General features: G+C 39.3%; 1 non-coding gene across 1 annotated transcript; it reads left to right on the top strand.

Moving 5' to 3' along the window:
• The first annotated feature begins 13,796 nt into the window (after positions 1-13,796).
• LOC118932239 (U1 spliceosomal RNA) lies at positions 13,797-13,956 on the top strand. The gene has a single exon (XR_005032666.2). It is a non-coding gene; the product is annotated as a U1 spliceosomal RNA (small nuclear RNA).
• The last annotated feature ends 1,760 nt before the right edge of the window (positions 13,957-15,716 follow it).

Below are 15,716 nucleotides of genomic sequence, written 5' to 3'. Positions count from 1 at the left end.
TTTGACTGCCCTGTTTTGCTTGTTCTGAAACCTAGGGGGGAAAAAGACCTGTTAGTCTTATCTCTACTGATCTGAGTGCTTTCATTGGTTTACAAACTTCCAAATAAGCCATTGTTTCAACCAGATGTGACAGATGTTGAGCCCACATGCCACTGAGCCTGGCCCTATAACCCAAATAACTCCTAGCTTGCCCATCCCCAGCCAGACCAATGACGAAACCAACCAGGCAGAGAACCTATAACAATGACCGAGTCAGGGGCTGCCTGCAGGCCAGTAATGCTGGAGCTCCACCCTCAGCCTCACTGTAATACCAGAGAGCCATAGAAACAGGACTCACACCAAGTGGGTATCCAGTCCCAATTCCCCAGACATCGCTCTGGCCCAGGCGGTCACTGCTAGAGGTGACATGTCTCATATGACATAGCCTGAGCCCCAGCCCTCGCCACTGGAGATGACTTCACCCTGATACTAAAATCCTCTGCCCCAGGGATGCTTATACCTCTCTTGAGGCACAAGTTGGACATTTAATGCTTTTCTTCCTTTCATGCTAGAGAGTCTATGATGTTTTTTGAGTTTGCCATCTATTTAGCCCTTGGTCCTGATATATGCCTAGCTCTCTCCCAAAATGCACCCTCCTGCACTTCCAAGCCTACAGGAGAAACTGGTAGTCATTACTGCTATCCCTGCCATTCTAGCAATTTGTGGAAATGATTGCTTTCCAAGTAAGCACCTGCCTTATATGAGTCGACCCCTCAACCCCTTGCGGAGAGGACAACCCTCTCCCAGTACCTTCCTCTTGTATCCCTCTCCAGCTTCTAGCACAATCTCCCACCCTGAGCCTCAGACCATGACCATTCCTTCTCTTGTTCACATACAATGACACTAACCTTACATGTACTTTACTAACTTAGGAGTTCATACCCAGGAACAACATCACTGCCACACCTTCCACCTTACCCAGGGAATACACCAAGATACTACTTTCAATTATTGTGTGTGTATGTGTGTGTGTGTATATATATATATATATATATTTTACACTTTTTTTTTGAAATCAGAATGTGTCAAACCACCTGCGTTACTTGTTATAATGCCAAGATATTGTTAGAGACCCTAGAAATTTCAGATCTATTTTCCTGGCTAATGTTACATAATTGGGTAACCTAATTATGTACTAGCCTACAAGGATTCCTTATATTTCTACTTATGTTTCTGCCTTTTTACTCTCAAAGTAAAGTATTTTCTGTGTTGTTAAGGGCAACTTATGCCCTACTCTGTAAATGTCACCACTAATGTTACCCCAAAGCTTCCTTAATATGATGCCAGAACATCACAGAGCCAATTGTATTAATAATATTTCCTTATTTTCTATAATGATATTATGATATCTGGGGCTTCACTGACTGGGGAGGGACTTGCCCACTGTTCACATTAGAGGCTACTTGGGACCACCAAGAATTCATAAGATAAACACTTAAAGGAAAACATCCACACACACACACACACTGTCACACACAAATGGTTAGCAACAATCAAGAGACCAAAAAGAAAAGAAAAGAAATTTACACACCTAGAGATACACCCATTCTAAAAGATATGTTTTAAAAAAGAACAAGAGGAAGGAGGAAGATGGCGGCGTGAGTAGAGCAGCGGAAATCTCCTCCCAAAACAACATATATCTATGAAAATATAACAAAGACAACCCTTCCTAGAATAAAGACCAGAGGACACAGGACAATATCCAGACCACATCCACACCTGAGAGAACCCAGCGCCTCGCGAAGGGGGTAAGATACAAGCCCCGGCCCCGCGGGAGCCGAGCGCCCCTCCCCCCAGCTCCCGGCGGGAGAAGAGCAGGCAGAGCGGGAGGGAGACGGAGCCCAGGACTGCCGAGCACCCAGCCCCAGCCATCCGGGCCAGAGTGCAGGGCGCTCGATACTAGGAAAACAGGGCAGCAAGAACAGTGAGCAGGCACTGGAGGCTGGGCGACAGAGGGCATAAGAAAAGCGCGCGACCATTTTTTTTTTTTGCTTTTTTGCTGCTTTGTTTTGGCGAGCGCTTTTTGGAAGTCTTAAAGGGACAGGGACCCCAATATTAGGGAAACAGGGCAGAAAGACCGGTGAGCAGAGGCCTGAGGCTAGCACCGGAGAATAAAGAAAAACGAACGACCACCTTTTTTTTTTTTAATTAAAAATTTTTTTTTTTTTTTTAATTAAAAAAATTTTTTTTCTTGTTTTTTTTTGTGGTCGTTGTTTTGTTTTGGCGGGTGCTTTTTGGAAATCTTAAAGGGGCAGGGCGGGTCACTTAATCCAGAGGTAGGGAATCCGGGATCTCTGGGCACCCTAACCCCTGGGCTGCAGGGAGCAGGGAGGCCCCTTACGGAGATAAATAGCCTCCCAGCAGCTCCTGCTCCAACGCGACTCCACCATTTTGGAGTAGCTGCCCGAGCCAGGCCACGCCCACAGCAACAGCGGAGATTAACTCCATAGCAGCCGGGCAGGAAGCAGAAACCCTGTCTGCGCGCAGCTGCGCAGCACAAGCCACTAGAGGCCGCTGTTCTCCCAGGAGAGGAGGGCCACAAACCAACAAGAAAGGAAGTCCTTCCAGCCGTCACTCGTCCCAGTTCTGCAGACTATTCCTATCACCATGAAAAGGCAAAGCTACAGGCAGACAAAGATCACAGAGACAACACCAGAGAAGGAGACAGACCTAACCAGTCTCCCTGAAAAAGAATTCAAAATAAGAATCATAAACATGCTGACAGAGATGCAGAGAAATACGCAAGAGAAATGGGATGAAGTCCGGAAGGAGAACACAGATGCCAGAAAGGAGATCGCAGAAATGAAACAAACTCTGGAAGGGTTTATAAGCAGAATGGATAGAATGCAAGAGGCCATTGATGGAATTGAAATCAGAGAACAGGAACGCATAGAAGCTGACATAGAGAGAGACAAAAGGATCTCCAGGAATGAAACAATATTAAGAGAACTGTGTGACCATTCCAAAAGGAACAATATCCGTATTATAGGGGTCCCAGAAGAAGAAGAGAGAGGAAAAGAGATGGAAAGTATCTTAGAAGAAATAATTGCTGAAAACTTCCCCACACTGGGGGAGGAAGTAATCGAACAGACCACGGAAATACACAGAACCCCCAACAGAAAGGATCCAAGAAGGGCAACACCAAGACACATAATAATTAAAATGGCAAAGATCAAGGACAAGGAAAGAGTGTTAAAGGCAGCTAGAGAGAAAAAGGTCACCTATAAAGGGAAACCCATCAGGCTAACGTCAGATTTCTCAACAGAAACCCTACAGGCCAGAAGAGAATGGCATGATATATTTAATACAATGAAACAGAAGGGCCTTGAACCAAGGATACTGTATCCAGCACAACTATCATTCAAATATGACGGTGGGATTAAACAATTCCCAGACAAACAAAAGCTGAGGGAATTTGCTTTCCACAAACCACCTCTACAGAACATCTTACACGGACTGCTCTAGATGGGAGCACTCCTGGAAAGAGCACAGCACAAAACACCCAACATATGAAGAATCGAGGAGGAGGAACAAGAAGGGAGAGAAGAAAAGAATCTCCAGATAGTGTATATAACAGCTCAATAAGCAAGCTAAGTTAGGCAGTAAGATACTAAAGAGGCTAACCTTGAACCTTTGGTAACCACGAATTTAAAGCCTGCAATGGCAATAAGTACATATCTTTCAATAGTCACCCTAAATGTTAATGGGTTGAATGCACCAATCAAAAGACACAGAGTAAGAGAATGGATAAAAAAGCAAGACCCATCTATATGCTGCTTACAAGAAACTCACCTCAAACCCAAAGACATGTACAGACTAAAAGTCAAGGGATGGAAAAACATATTTCAAGCAAACAACAGTGAGAAGAAAGCAGGGGTTGCAGTACTAATATCAGACAAAATAGACTTCAAAACAAAGAAAGTAACAAGAGATAAAGAAGGACACTACATAATGATAAAGGGCTCAGTCAAACAAGAGGATATAACCATTCTAAATATATATGCACCCAACACAGGAGCACCAGCATATGTGAAACAAATACTAACAGAACTAAAGGGGGATATAGACTGCAATGCATTCATTCTAGGAGACTTCAACACACCACTCACCCCAAAGGATAGATCCACTGGGCAGAAAATAAGTAAGGACACGGAAGCACTGAACAACACAGTAGAGCAGATGGACCTAATAGACATCTATAGAACTCTACATCCAAAAGCAGCGGGATATACATTCTTCTCAAGTGCACATGGAACATTCTCCAGAATAGACCACATACTAGGCCACAAAAAGAGCCTCAGAAAATTCCAAAAGATTGAAATCCTACCAACCAACTTTTCAGACCACAAAGGCATAAAACTAGAAATAAACTGTACAAAGAAAGCAAAGAGGCTCACAAACACATGGAGGCTTAACAACACGCTCCTAAATAATCAATGGATCAATGACCAAATCAAAATGGAGATCCAGCAATATATGGAAACAAATGACAACAACACTAAGCCCCAACTTCTGTGGGACACAGCAAAAGCAGTCTTAAGAGGAAAGTATATAGCAAACCAAGCATATTTAAAAAAGGAAGAGCAATCCCAAATGAATGGTCTAATGTCACAATTATCAAAATTGGAAAAAGAAGAACAGATGAGGCCTAAAGTCAGCAGAAGGAGGGACATAATAAAGATCAGAGAAGAAATAAATAAAATTGAGAAGAATAAAACAATAGCAAAAATCAATGAAACCAAGAGCTGGTTCTTCGAGAAAATAAACAAAATAGATAAGCCTCTAGCCAGACTTATTAAGAAGAAAAGAGAGTCAACACAAATCAACAGTATCAGAAATGAGAAAGGAAAAATCACGACGGACCCCACGGAAATGCAAAGAATTATTGGAGAATACTATGAAAATCTATATGCTAACAAGCTGGGAAACCTAGGAGAAATGGACAACTTCCTAGAAAAATATAACCTTCCAAGATTGACCCAGGAAGAAACAGAAAAGCTAAACAGACCAAATACCAGCAACGAAATTGAAGCAGTAATCCAAAAACTACCGGAGGCCCTCCAAGATGGCGGCGTGAGTAGAGCAGCGGAAATCTCCTCCCAAAACAACATTTATCTATGAAAATATAACAAAGACAACCCTTCCTAGAATAAAGACCAGAGGACACAGGACAATATCCAGACCACATCCACACCTGAGAGAACCCAGCGCCTCGCTAAGGGGAGGATCAAAGCCTAATTGTGCTACCCCGAAAATGAACTAAGATACGATATGAAAAAGAACTTCCAACATCTGCACTCTCTGGAAGACTCATGCCAGAAGATGATCATCAAAAAACCCCAACAAAGATCCACGCACTGCTACAGCTGTAGATGCACTCATCCCACCAGTTCCTGGACTTGCCATGGGAATGAGGAAGGAGATATCTAAGCTGGCCTGTGCATACAGTAAAACAACAAATTTGACTGGATCTATACTGTTGGAACTCAACCAAGGATTTGGAGAAGTGCAAATTGTAGCGCTCCAAACTCTTACAACTACTGACTATTTACTGTTAAAAGAACATATGGCATGTAAACAGTCCCCAGGAATGGGTTATTTTAATTTGTCTGATTTCTCTCAGACTGTTCAAGTTCAGTTGGACAATATCCACCATATCATAGATAAGTTTTCACAAATGCCTAAGGTGCCTAACTGGTTTTCTTGGTTTCACTGCAGATGGCTGGTAATTACAGATATGCTTTGGTTATGTAACTATACTCCTATTATGTTAATGTGTGTGCGCAATTTAAGTAGTAGCTTAAAACCTATATATGCTGAAGTTACTCTACAAGAAGATTTGTCAAAGAAATAATCAATCTTCCCATGTTTTCTTCCGCCTGCTACTTCTATAGCTTTTCTTCTTCCTTCCTAATTACAACCCTTAAATAGAATTCGTGCCTCATATCAAATTTACCGAGTATCATAATTCTTCCAAGTGGTAAAGATACCTCAAGACAAATGCTGGGCATAGAAGCCACAGGGCATAAATATGCAAAGAAGTAAAAAGCTAACTTTTTCAAACAATAAGGCTTCTCTCTCACTTACCAACTTCACATTTCCCTGTATAGCCCCGGAAGATGACTGGTTAGCCAGAGACGGGTAAGATTCCTCAAGGGAGGAACAACCTAAGACAGGCACAGTCGCAGGGGGGCCATCAGGTGAGAAATTGGGGATCAACAGAGGTGAGGCTTAGAACCTCACCCCCCCTGTTCTGAGAGAAATCTTCTGCATACGTGGATGTTTTATTGCCCTTGTATAGCTTGGATTAACACATAGTCTACAGGCACACACCTGATCATCTACATGTGCTCTCTTACAACACTAAACTATGTTTTCTACCTTTATCTTGTATCTACCTACCACTTCAGCATTTTATTAAAAATAATAATAATAAAGAGAGAAATGTGGTATCCACATATAAATCAAGTATAAAAACCAAATGAGTATTCATATTTGAACTGACTGTTTATAGTTCATAATGCATGAGCAAAACCGAAAGTTTCTGTGATGACTGCCCTTGTACTGTTCACTATGTAACTTATTCATTATGTAAGAATTTGTTCTACATGTAAGAACTTGTTTGTTATGCTTCAGAAGATTGGAGACTGACAAAAATTAGGCTTGGGGTGGAATAATGATTGTGCATGATTGTGCATTGAGCATTGACTCCCCTATACAGAATTTTATTGTCGTTAACAACCATTTGATCAATAAATATGAGAGATGCCGTCACAAAAAAAAAAAAAAAAAAAAAAAGAAGGACAGACTTCCAATGGTAAAATAAATTAGTAACCGGGATGTAATGTATAGCATAAGGAATATAGTCAAGATATTGTAACAGCCTGGTAGGGTGATAGCTGGAACCTAGAATTATGTATATAAATGTTCTACCACTGTGTTGTACACTTGAAACTCATGTAATGTAATACTGTGTGTCAACTACCCTTCAATAAAAAATAATTATTTAAAAAAAAAAAAAAAAAAAAAAAAACTACCAAAGAACAAAACCCCCGGGCCAGATGGATTTACCTCGGAATTTTATCAGACATACAGGGAAGACATAATACCCATTCTCCTTAAAGTTTTCCAAAAAATAGAGGAGGAGGGGATACTACCAAACTCATTCTATGAAGCTAACATCACCCTAATACCAAAACCAGGCAAAGACCCCACCAAAAAAAGAAAACTACAGACCAATATCCCTGATGAACGTAGATGCAAAAATACTCAATAAAATATTAGCAAACCGAATTCAAAAATACATCAAAAGGATCATACACCATGACCAAGTGGGATTCATCCCAGGGATGCAAGGATGGTACAACATTCGAAAGTCCATCAACATCATCCACCACATCAACAAAAAGAAAGACAAAAACCACATGATCATCTCTATAGATGCTAAAAAAGCATTTGACAAAGTTCAACATCCATTCATGTTAAAAACTCTCAGCAAAATGGGAATAGAGGGCAAGTACCTCAACATAATAAAGGCCATCTATGATAAACCCACAGCCAACATTATATTGAACAGAGAGAAGCTGAAAGCATTTCCTCTGAGATCGGGAACTAGACAGGGATGCCCACTCTCTCCACTGTTATTTAACATAGTACTGGAGGTCCTAGCCACGGCAATCAGACAAAATAAAGAAATACAAGGAATCCAGATTGGTAAAGAAGAAGTTAAACTGTCACTATTTTCAGATGACATGATACTGTACATAAAAAACCCTAAAGACTCCACCCCAAAACTACTAGAACTGATATCGGAATACAGCAAAGTTGCAGGATACAAAATCAACACACAGAAATCTGTGGCTTTCCTATATACTAACAATGAACCAACAGAAAGAGAAATCAGGAAAACAACTCCATTCACAATTGCATCAAAAAAAATAAAATACCTAGGAATAAACCTAACCAAAGAAGTGAAAGACTTATACTCTGAAAACTACAAGTCACTCTTAAGAGAAATTAAAGGGGACACTAACAGATGGAAACTCATCCCATGCTCGTGGCTAGGAAGAATTAATATCGTTAAAATGGCCATCCTGCCCAAAGCAATATACAGATTTGATGCAATCCCTATGAAACTACCAGCAACATTCTTCAATGAACTGGAACAAATAATTCAAAAATTCATATGGAAACACCAAAGACCCCGAATAGCCAAAGCAATCCTGAGAAAGAAGAATAAAGTAGGGGGGATCTCACTCCCCAACTTCAAGCTCTACTATAAAGCCATAGTAATCAAGACAATTTGGTACTGGCACAAGAGCAGAGCCACAGACCAATGGAACAGACTAGAGAATCCAGACATTAACCCAGACATATATGGTCAATTAATATTTGATAAAGGAGCCATGGACATACAATGGCGAAATGACAGTCTCTTCAACAGGTGGTGCTGGCAAAACTGGACAGCTACATGTAGGAGAATGAAACTGGACCATTGTCTAACCCCATATACAAAAGTAAACTCAAAATGGATCAAAGACCTGAATGTAAGCCATGAAACCATTAAACTCTTGGAAGAAAACATAGGCGAAAACCTCTTAGACATAAACATGAGTGACCTCTTCTTGAACATATCTCCCCGGGCAAGGAAAACAACAGCAAAAATGAGTAAGTGGGACTATATTAAGCTGAAAAGCTTCTGTACAGCAAAAGACACCATCAATAGAACAAGAAGGATCCCTACAGTATGGGAGAATATATTTGAAAATGACACATCCGATAAAGGCTTGACGTCCAGAATATATAAGGAACTCACACGCCTCAACAAACAAAAAACAAATAACCCAATTAAAAAATGGGCAGAGGAACTGAACAGACAGTTCTCCAAAAAAGAAATACAGATGGCCAACAGACACATGAAAAGATGCTCCACATCGCTAATTATCAGAGAAATGCAAATTAAAACTACAATGAGGTATCACCTCACACCAGTAAGGATGGCTGCCATCCAAAAGACAAACAACAACAAATGTTGGCGAGGCTGTGGAGAAAGGGGAACCCTCCTACACTGCTGGTGGGAATGTAAGTTAGTTCAACCATTGTGGAAAGCAGTATGGAGGTATATCAAAATGCTCAAAACAGACTTGCCATTTGACCCAGGAATTCCACTCCTAGGAATTTACCCTAAGAACGCAGCAATCAAGTTTGAGAAAGACAGATGCACCCCTATGTTTATTGCAGCACTATTTACAATAGCCAAGAATTGGAAGCAACCTAAATGTCCATCAATAGATGAATGGATAAAGAAGATGTGGTACATATACACAATGGAATACTACTCAGCCATAAGAAAAGGGCAAATCCAATCATTTGCAGCAACATGGATGGAGCTGGAGGGTATTATGCTCAGTGAAACAAGCCAAGCGGAGAAAGAGACATACCAAATGACTTCACTTATCTGTGGAATATAAGAACAAAGGAAAAACTGAAGGAACAAAACAGCACCAGAAACACAGAACTCAAGAATGGACTAACAGGTACCAAAGGGAAAGGGACTGGGGAGGATGGGTGGGTAGGGAGGGATAAGGGGGGGAGAAGTAGGGGGGTATTAAGATTAACATCCATGGGGTGGTAGGAGAAAAGGGAGGGCTGTACAACACAGAGAAGGCAAGTAGTGATTCTACAACATTTTGCTATGCTGATGGACAGTGACTGTAAAGGGGTTTATAGGGGGGACCTGGTATAGGGGAGAGCCTAGTAAACATAATATTCGTCATGTAAGTGTAGATTAGTGATACCAAAAACAAAGCAAAAAAAAAAAAAAGGACAGTTCCTGTGTGGTAACCTCCAACGAGTTCTACACAAGGGTATAAAGGGCATATAAAAGTGTAGGCAAAGGGTCTGTTTGTGTTTATACAGAGGATCAAAGCCTAATTGGGCTACCCCGAAAATGAACTAAGATACGATATGAAAAAGAACTTCCAACATCTGCACTCTCTGGAAGACTCATGCCAGAAGATGATCATCAAAAAACCCCAACAAAGATCCACGCACTGCTACAGCTGTAGATGCACTCATCCCACCAGCTCCTGGGCTTGCCATGGGAATGAGGAAGGAGATATCTAAGCTGGCCTGTGCATACAGTAAAACAACAAATTTGACTGGATCTATACTGTTGGAACTCAACCAAGAATTTGGAGAAGTGCAAATTGTAGCGCTCCAAACTCTTACAACTACAGACTATTTACTGTTAAAAGAACATATGGCATGTGAACAGTCTCCAGGAATGGGTTATTTTAATTTGTCTGATTTCTCTCAGACTGTTCAAGTTCAGTTGGACAATATCCACCATATCATAGATAAGTTTTCACAAATGCCTAAGGTGCCTTAATGGTTTTCTTGGTTTCACTGGAGATGGCTGGTAATTACAGATATGCTTTGGTTATGTAACTATACTCCTATTATGTTAATGTGTGTGCGCAATTTAAGTAGTAGCTTAAAACCTATATATGCTGAAGTTACTCTACAAGAAGATATGTCAAAGAAATAATCAATCTTCCCATGTTTTCTGCCGCCTGCTACTTCTATAGCTTTTCTTCTTCCTTCCTAATTACAACCCTTAAATAGAATTCGTGCCTCATATCAAATTTACCGAGTATCATAACTCCTCCAAGTGGTAAAGATACCTCAAGACAAATGCTGGGCATAGAAGCCACAGCGCATAAATATGCAAAGAAGTAAAAAGCTAACCTTTTCAAACAATAAGGCTTCCCTCTCACTTACCAAGTTCACATTTCCCTGTATGGCCCCGGAAGATGACTGGTTAGCCAGAGACGGGTAAGATTCCTCAAGGGAGGGACAACCTAAGACAGGCACAGTTGCAGGGGGGCCATCAGGTGAGAAATTGGGGATCAACAGAGGTGAGGCTTAGAACCTCACCCCCCCTGTTCTGAGAGAAATCTTCTGCATACGTGGATGTTTTATTGCCCTGGTCTAGCTTGGATTAACACATAGTCTACAGGCACACACCTGATCATCTACATTTGCTCTCTTACAACACTAAACTATGTTTTCTACCTTTATCTTGTATCTACCTACCACTTCAGCATTTTATTAAAAATAATAATAATAAAGAGAGAAATGTGGTATCCACATATAAATCAAGTATAAAAACCAAATGAGTATTCATATTTGAACTGACTGTTTATAGTTCATAATGCATGAGCAAAACCAAAAGTTTCTGTGATGACTGCCCTTGTACTGTTCACTATGTAACTTATTCATTATGTAAGAATTTGTTCTCCATGTAAGAACTTGTTTGTTATGCCTCAGAAGATTGGAGACTGTCGAAAATTAGGCTTGGGGTGGATTAATGATTGTGCATTGAGCATTGACTCCCCTATACAGAATTTTATTGTCGTTAACAACCATTTGATCAATAAATATGAGAGATGCCCTCAAAAAAAAAAAAAAGGACAGACTTCCAATGGTAAAACAGATAAGTAACCGGGATGTAATGTATAGCATAAGGAATATAGTCAAGATATTGTAACAGCTTGGTAGGGTGATAGCTGGAACCTAGAATTATGTATATAAATGTTTTATCACTGTGTTGTACACTTGAAACTAATGTAATGTAATACTGTGCATCAACTACCCTTCAATAAAAAATAATTATTTATAAATAAATAAATAAATAAATAAATAAATAAATAAATAAATAAATAAATAAAAATAAAAAAGAACAAGAAAAGAATAGATTAGAAAGCCTGAAACAAAAACTGCTGCCTAAAATACCCGCCACTGGGCTCTTTCCCCTCCCTCCCTTTCCTGTAATCACCCCCGAAAGCTCATACTGTGAGTTACCAGTCAGGGACAGAAACTGAAAAGACAGTCTCTTCGCCAAATGGCCTTTAGAAAACTGGACAAATATGCAAAAGGATAAAACTAGACCACTATCTAATGCTATACACACAAAATTAATTTCATATGGATTAGAGACTTGAATATAAGACCTGAAACCATAGAATGCCTAGAAGAAAACATAAGCAGTATACTCTTTGGCATCAGTCTTAGCAATATTTTTTTTGGACCAGTCTCTTCAGGCAAGGGCAACAAGAGCTGAAATAAACAAATGGGATTACATCAAACTAAAAAACTTTTGCACAGTGAAGGAAACCATCAACAAAACAAAAAGGCAACCTTCTGAATGAGAGAAGATACTTGCAAATCATACATCCAATGAGGGGAATGTCCAAAGTATATTTTTAAAAAAACACAATTCAAGATTTAAAAAAAAAACACCTAATGAAAAAAATGGACAAAAGACCTGAGCAGGCATAGACCTCATCAAAGAAGATACACAGATGGAAAATGAACACATGAAAAGGGTATACAATCCAGGCTGCATTATGGAATAGTAACAATTTGCACATACACTCTGTGGGACTCTGAGAATGGAGTACTTATTCTATCATGGTATAATCATTGTAAAATAGACTAGAATAATCAGTGTAGCTATTTTAAGGGGTGAAAGGAAGATATTGCCCAGAAAGCATTATATTATGAAATAGACATATCACTGCTGAGCTCAGATATTTAAGAGGCATTTAGAGAAAAAAAAATTACTTAGAAGCAGCAAGAGTTGTTGATTATAACTGTTCAACTATATCAGTGATTATAACACAACTAAAAAGTGTCAATCAGAGGGGCGAATGTCAGCATGAAATGTTGAAAAAAAATGCAACAGAGACAAATAAAATCTTCAGCCCTAGCTGTCCAATATTCTCTATAGGAAGAGAGTCTTGGTCTTTGGACTTGACCTTTCCAAGCCAGGTGATAAGTATGGCCTAAGTTTGTATTGCTGAGTGTTCAGAAGTGTCAGTTCTGAAGTCAATTTCCCTGAGTGTGATATCAATCTATGCTCTACCTGTTTGAGCATAGTGATGTTGTATTAGATATTTAACCCACTTAACACTCAATTATCTCTCATAAAAATGAGGTTGATGAAAATATCATATGTGATTGTTGTTAGGATTAAGCAACTTGGCACACTGTCTAACAAAGAGTAATTTATCAGTGTGTTAGTGGTGAATTTTATTTTGGGTTGTTATGTTATGAATTTATTGTATTGTCATATCCTGTACAGTTGCTCTTATTATTCCCATCTCACTAGGCAACCATAAAATGAAGATCAAGACAATGTAATAATATTTTTATGTGTTCTTATGTGTTTATGTGTTTTAGCATGTGGCCCAGGAGCCATTAAACAATAAGTGCTCGACGAAGGTTAAATTTTGAATTGTCTTCCCCATTAAATTTGTGTATGAGATGAGGTTGTAGTAAATTAATATTCTGATTACACATCTGCAACTTAACAGCTTTGTTGTAATAGCAAAAAATAAATTTACAAATATCTTAGGGAACTGAGAAGGGAGCGGGAAGATAGTCCTGAAACATTTTAGAGGATAAATAGTTAATGGAGATTAATCAGTCAATAATTATCTTAGGTCAAGAGAGTGCATGCCATAGGTTAGTTTATGTTTAGATTCTGCCTTTGTTTTGTTTTAATGAACTTATAATTATTCATAACCATTTTATAGGTTTATGTCTGACATCAGATCATTCATACTATTTTTCTCGTAAGAGGTGAAATTTCTAAATTATTCTCTTTGGGGAGATTTTACTGCCCTAATCCCTGTGCTTGGGGAGAATCTATCATAATTGGCACTACATTTGATGGAACAGAAACAAGAAGGATTCTTACCTGGCAGGGGAAATACCATGGTTACTCAGGTGGTTTTCCCAGGTAAGCGCATCCACTGCACTGCAGGTGAGCTGACCTCGGCAGTTTCCCCAGATGTGAGGAACTCAGTTGCATGGTTAGTGGCAGTGGAGGACTGTGATCATGCTTTTCCTGGTTAAAGAAAAAAAAAAGGAAGGAGAAGAAAGCAAGAAAACAAGGGGAGCATTGGCTCCCTGGAAGCAGAACGTGTGGTGGAAACGTCTCTGGGCTGGGAGTCTGGAGACCAAGTCCTAATCTGGGCTGGGTGTGGGTGAGTCACCAACCAAGGGTGGATCCGTTCTCACATTTGTAAAATAAAAGGGTTTGAACTTCAATAAATCTCTTCCAGGTCTTACTTTCTGGTGTTCTCTTACTCTATTAGGAATGACAAAGAAAGATGTAACACTTCTCAGGGATTTTAATTAGTTCAAAGAGAAATGAGAGTTTTAGACATTTATGGTTGCTGTAACAAATTACCACACACTTGGTGGATTAAAATGATGCAGATTTATCCCCTTTTAATTCTAGAAGCCAGAAGTCCGAAATCAATTTCACCAGGCTAAAGCCAAGACTTTGGCAGGGCTGGTTCCTTATGGAGGCTGTAGGGGAATCCTTTTCCAACTTCTAGAAGCTCCCTGAATTCCTAGTGCATTCCTAACACATCACTGAGGCTTCTTGCCTCCATCCTCATATCTCTTCTTTCTGTAGTCAAATCTCCTTTTGCTTCTTTCTTATGTAAAGACTCTTGTGATTCCATGTAGGGCCCACCGGGATAATCCAGAATAATCTCTCCATTTCAAGATCCTTATTTTAATCACATCTGCACACTCCCTTTTACCTTATAAGGTAACATTCATAGGTTCCAAAAATTAGGATTTAGATACATTGGGGAGTTATTATTCAGCCTATCACAAGAACCATTCCAGGAATCCCATAAATGAAGTCATATTGGAGCCAGTGGAGAAAGAGAAAGGATAACCGTAAATTGACATCAGATTATAAAGATTTTAAAAATCAGTAGAATTTCAACCCATCACACTAGGGGAAAATGAGCATCTGATAAAATCCAGTGCTAACAAGGATATGGGAAAATGGAAAACAGACTTTCTCTTATATTATTTTTGGTAACGTAGATAGGTGCAATCTTTCTGGAGGGCAGTTTGGTGATAATTTCCTACAATGTACAATAATGTTTGATCTAACAGTTCCACTGATTTAAATTAATCCTATCAATATACCAGTAAAATACACGACTGCCTCTGTATTCATATATGCTCACCATAATTTTATTTATAATAGGAAAACCTAGAGAATCTAATATACTCATTTCTGGAGAACCGGTTTAATAAATTTTGGTATAGATACACCAAGGAGCACTTTTGGCTATTAAATAAATGATATAATGAAAACATTTGCAACATATATTACTCATAAAAAAGTTAAGGTGCACAGACAAGTGATCCATTTCATGTAAAAATGATAGGCTATTTGTAAATCGGAATGGGCATGACTTTTTTTCTGAAAGTATATATAAGACACTATTAATAGCAAGTTCCTTTTGAGAAGAGGGACCCTGGGGAAGGAAAAATGTGTTTCCTTTCAACCTTAAACTTTTTCTGTTCAGTTTGAAGTCTCTAGCTATGTGCTTGTATAGTACTGTTTTTTTTTTAAGTGCAGCCTCTGATGCCAGTCGGCCAGAGTTTGAATTGTAGTGCAAATAGGGCAAGTTAATTACCTGTCTGTGCCACAGTTTCCACAACTGTAAAATGGGGATACTGAGTACTTTGTTCATATGCTTGTTAAAAGAATTAGGAGCAAATGCACCCAAAGTACATAAAACAGTGCCTGCCACACTGCAGGTCCCTCAAATATTATCCATTATTACATGTTGCTT

The sequence above is a fragment of the Manis pentadactyla genome, chromosome 3 (genome assembly GCF_030020395.1).
Source record: "Manis pentadactyla isolate mManPen7 chromosome 3, mManPen7.hap1, whole genome shotgun sequence".
NCBI lineage: Eukaryota > Metazoa > Chordata > Mammalia > Pholidota > Manidae > Manis > Manis pentadactyla.
This window is presented reverse-complemented; position numbering and strand designations above follow the sequence as displayed.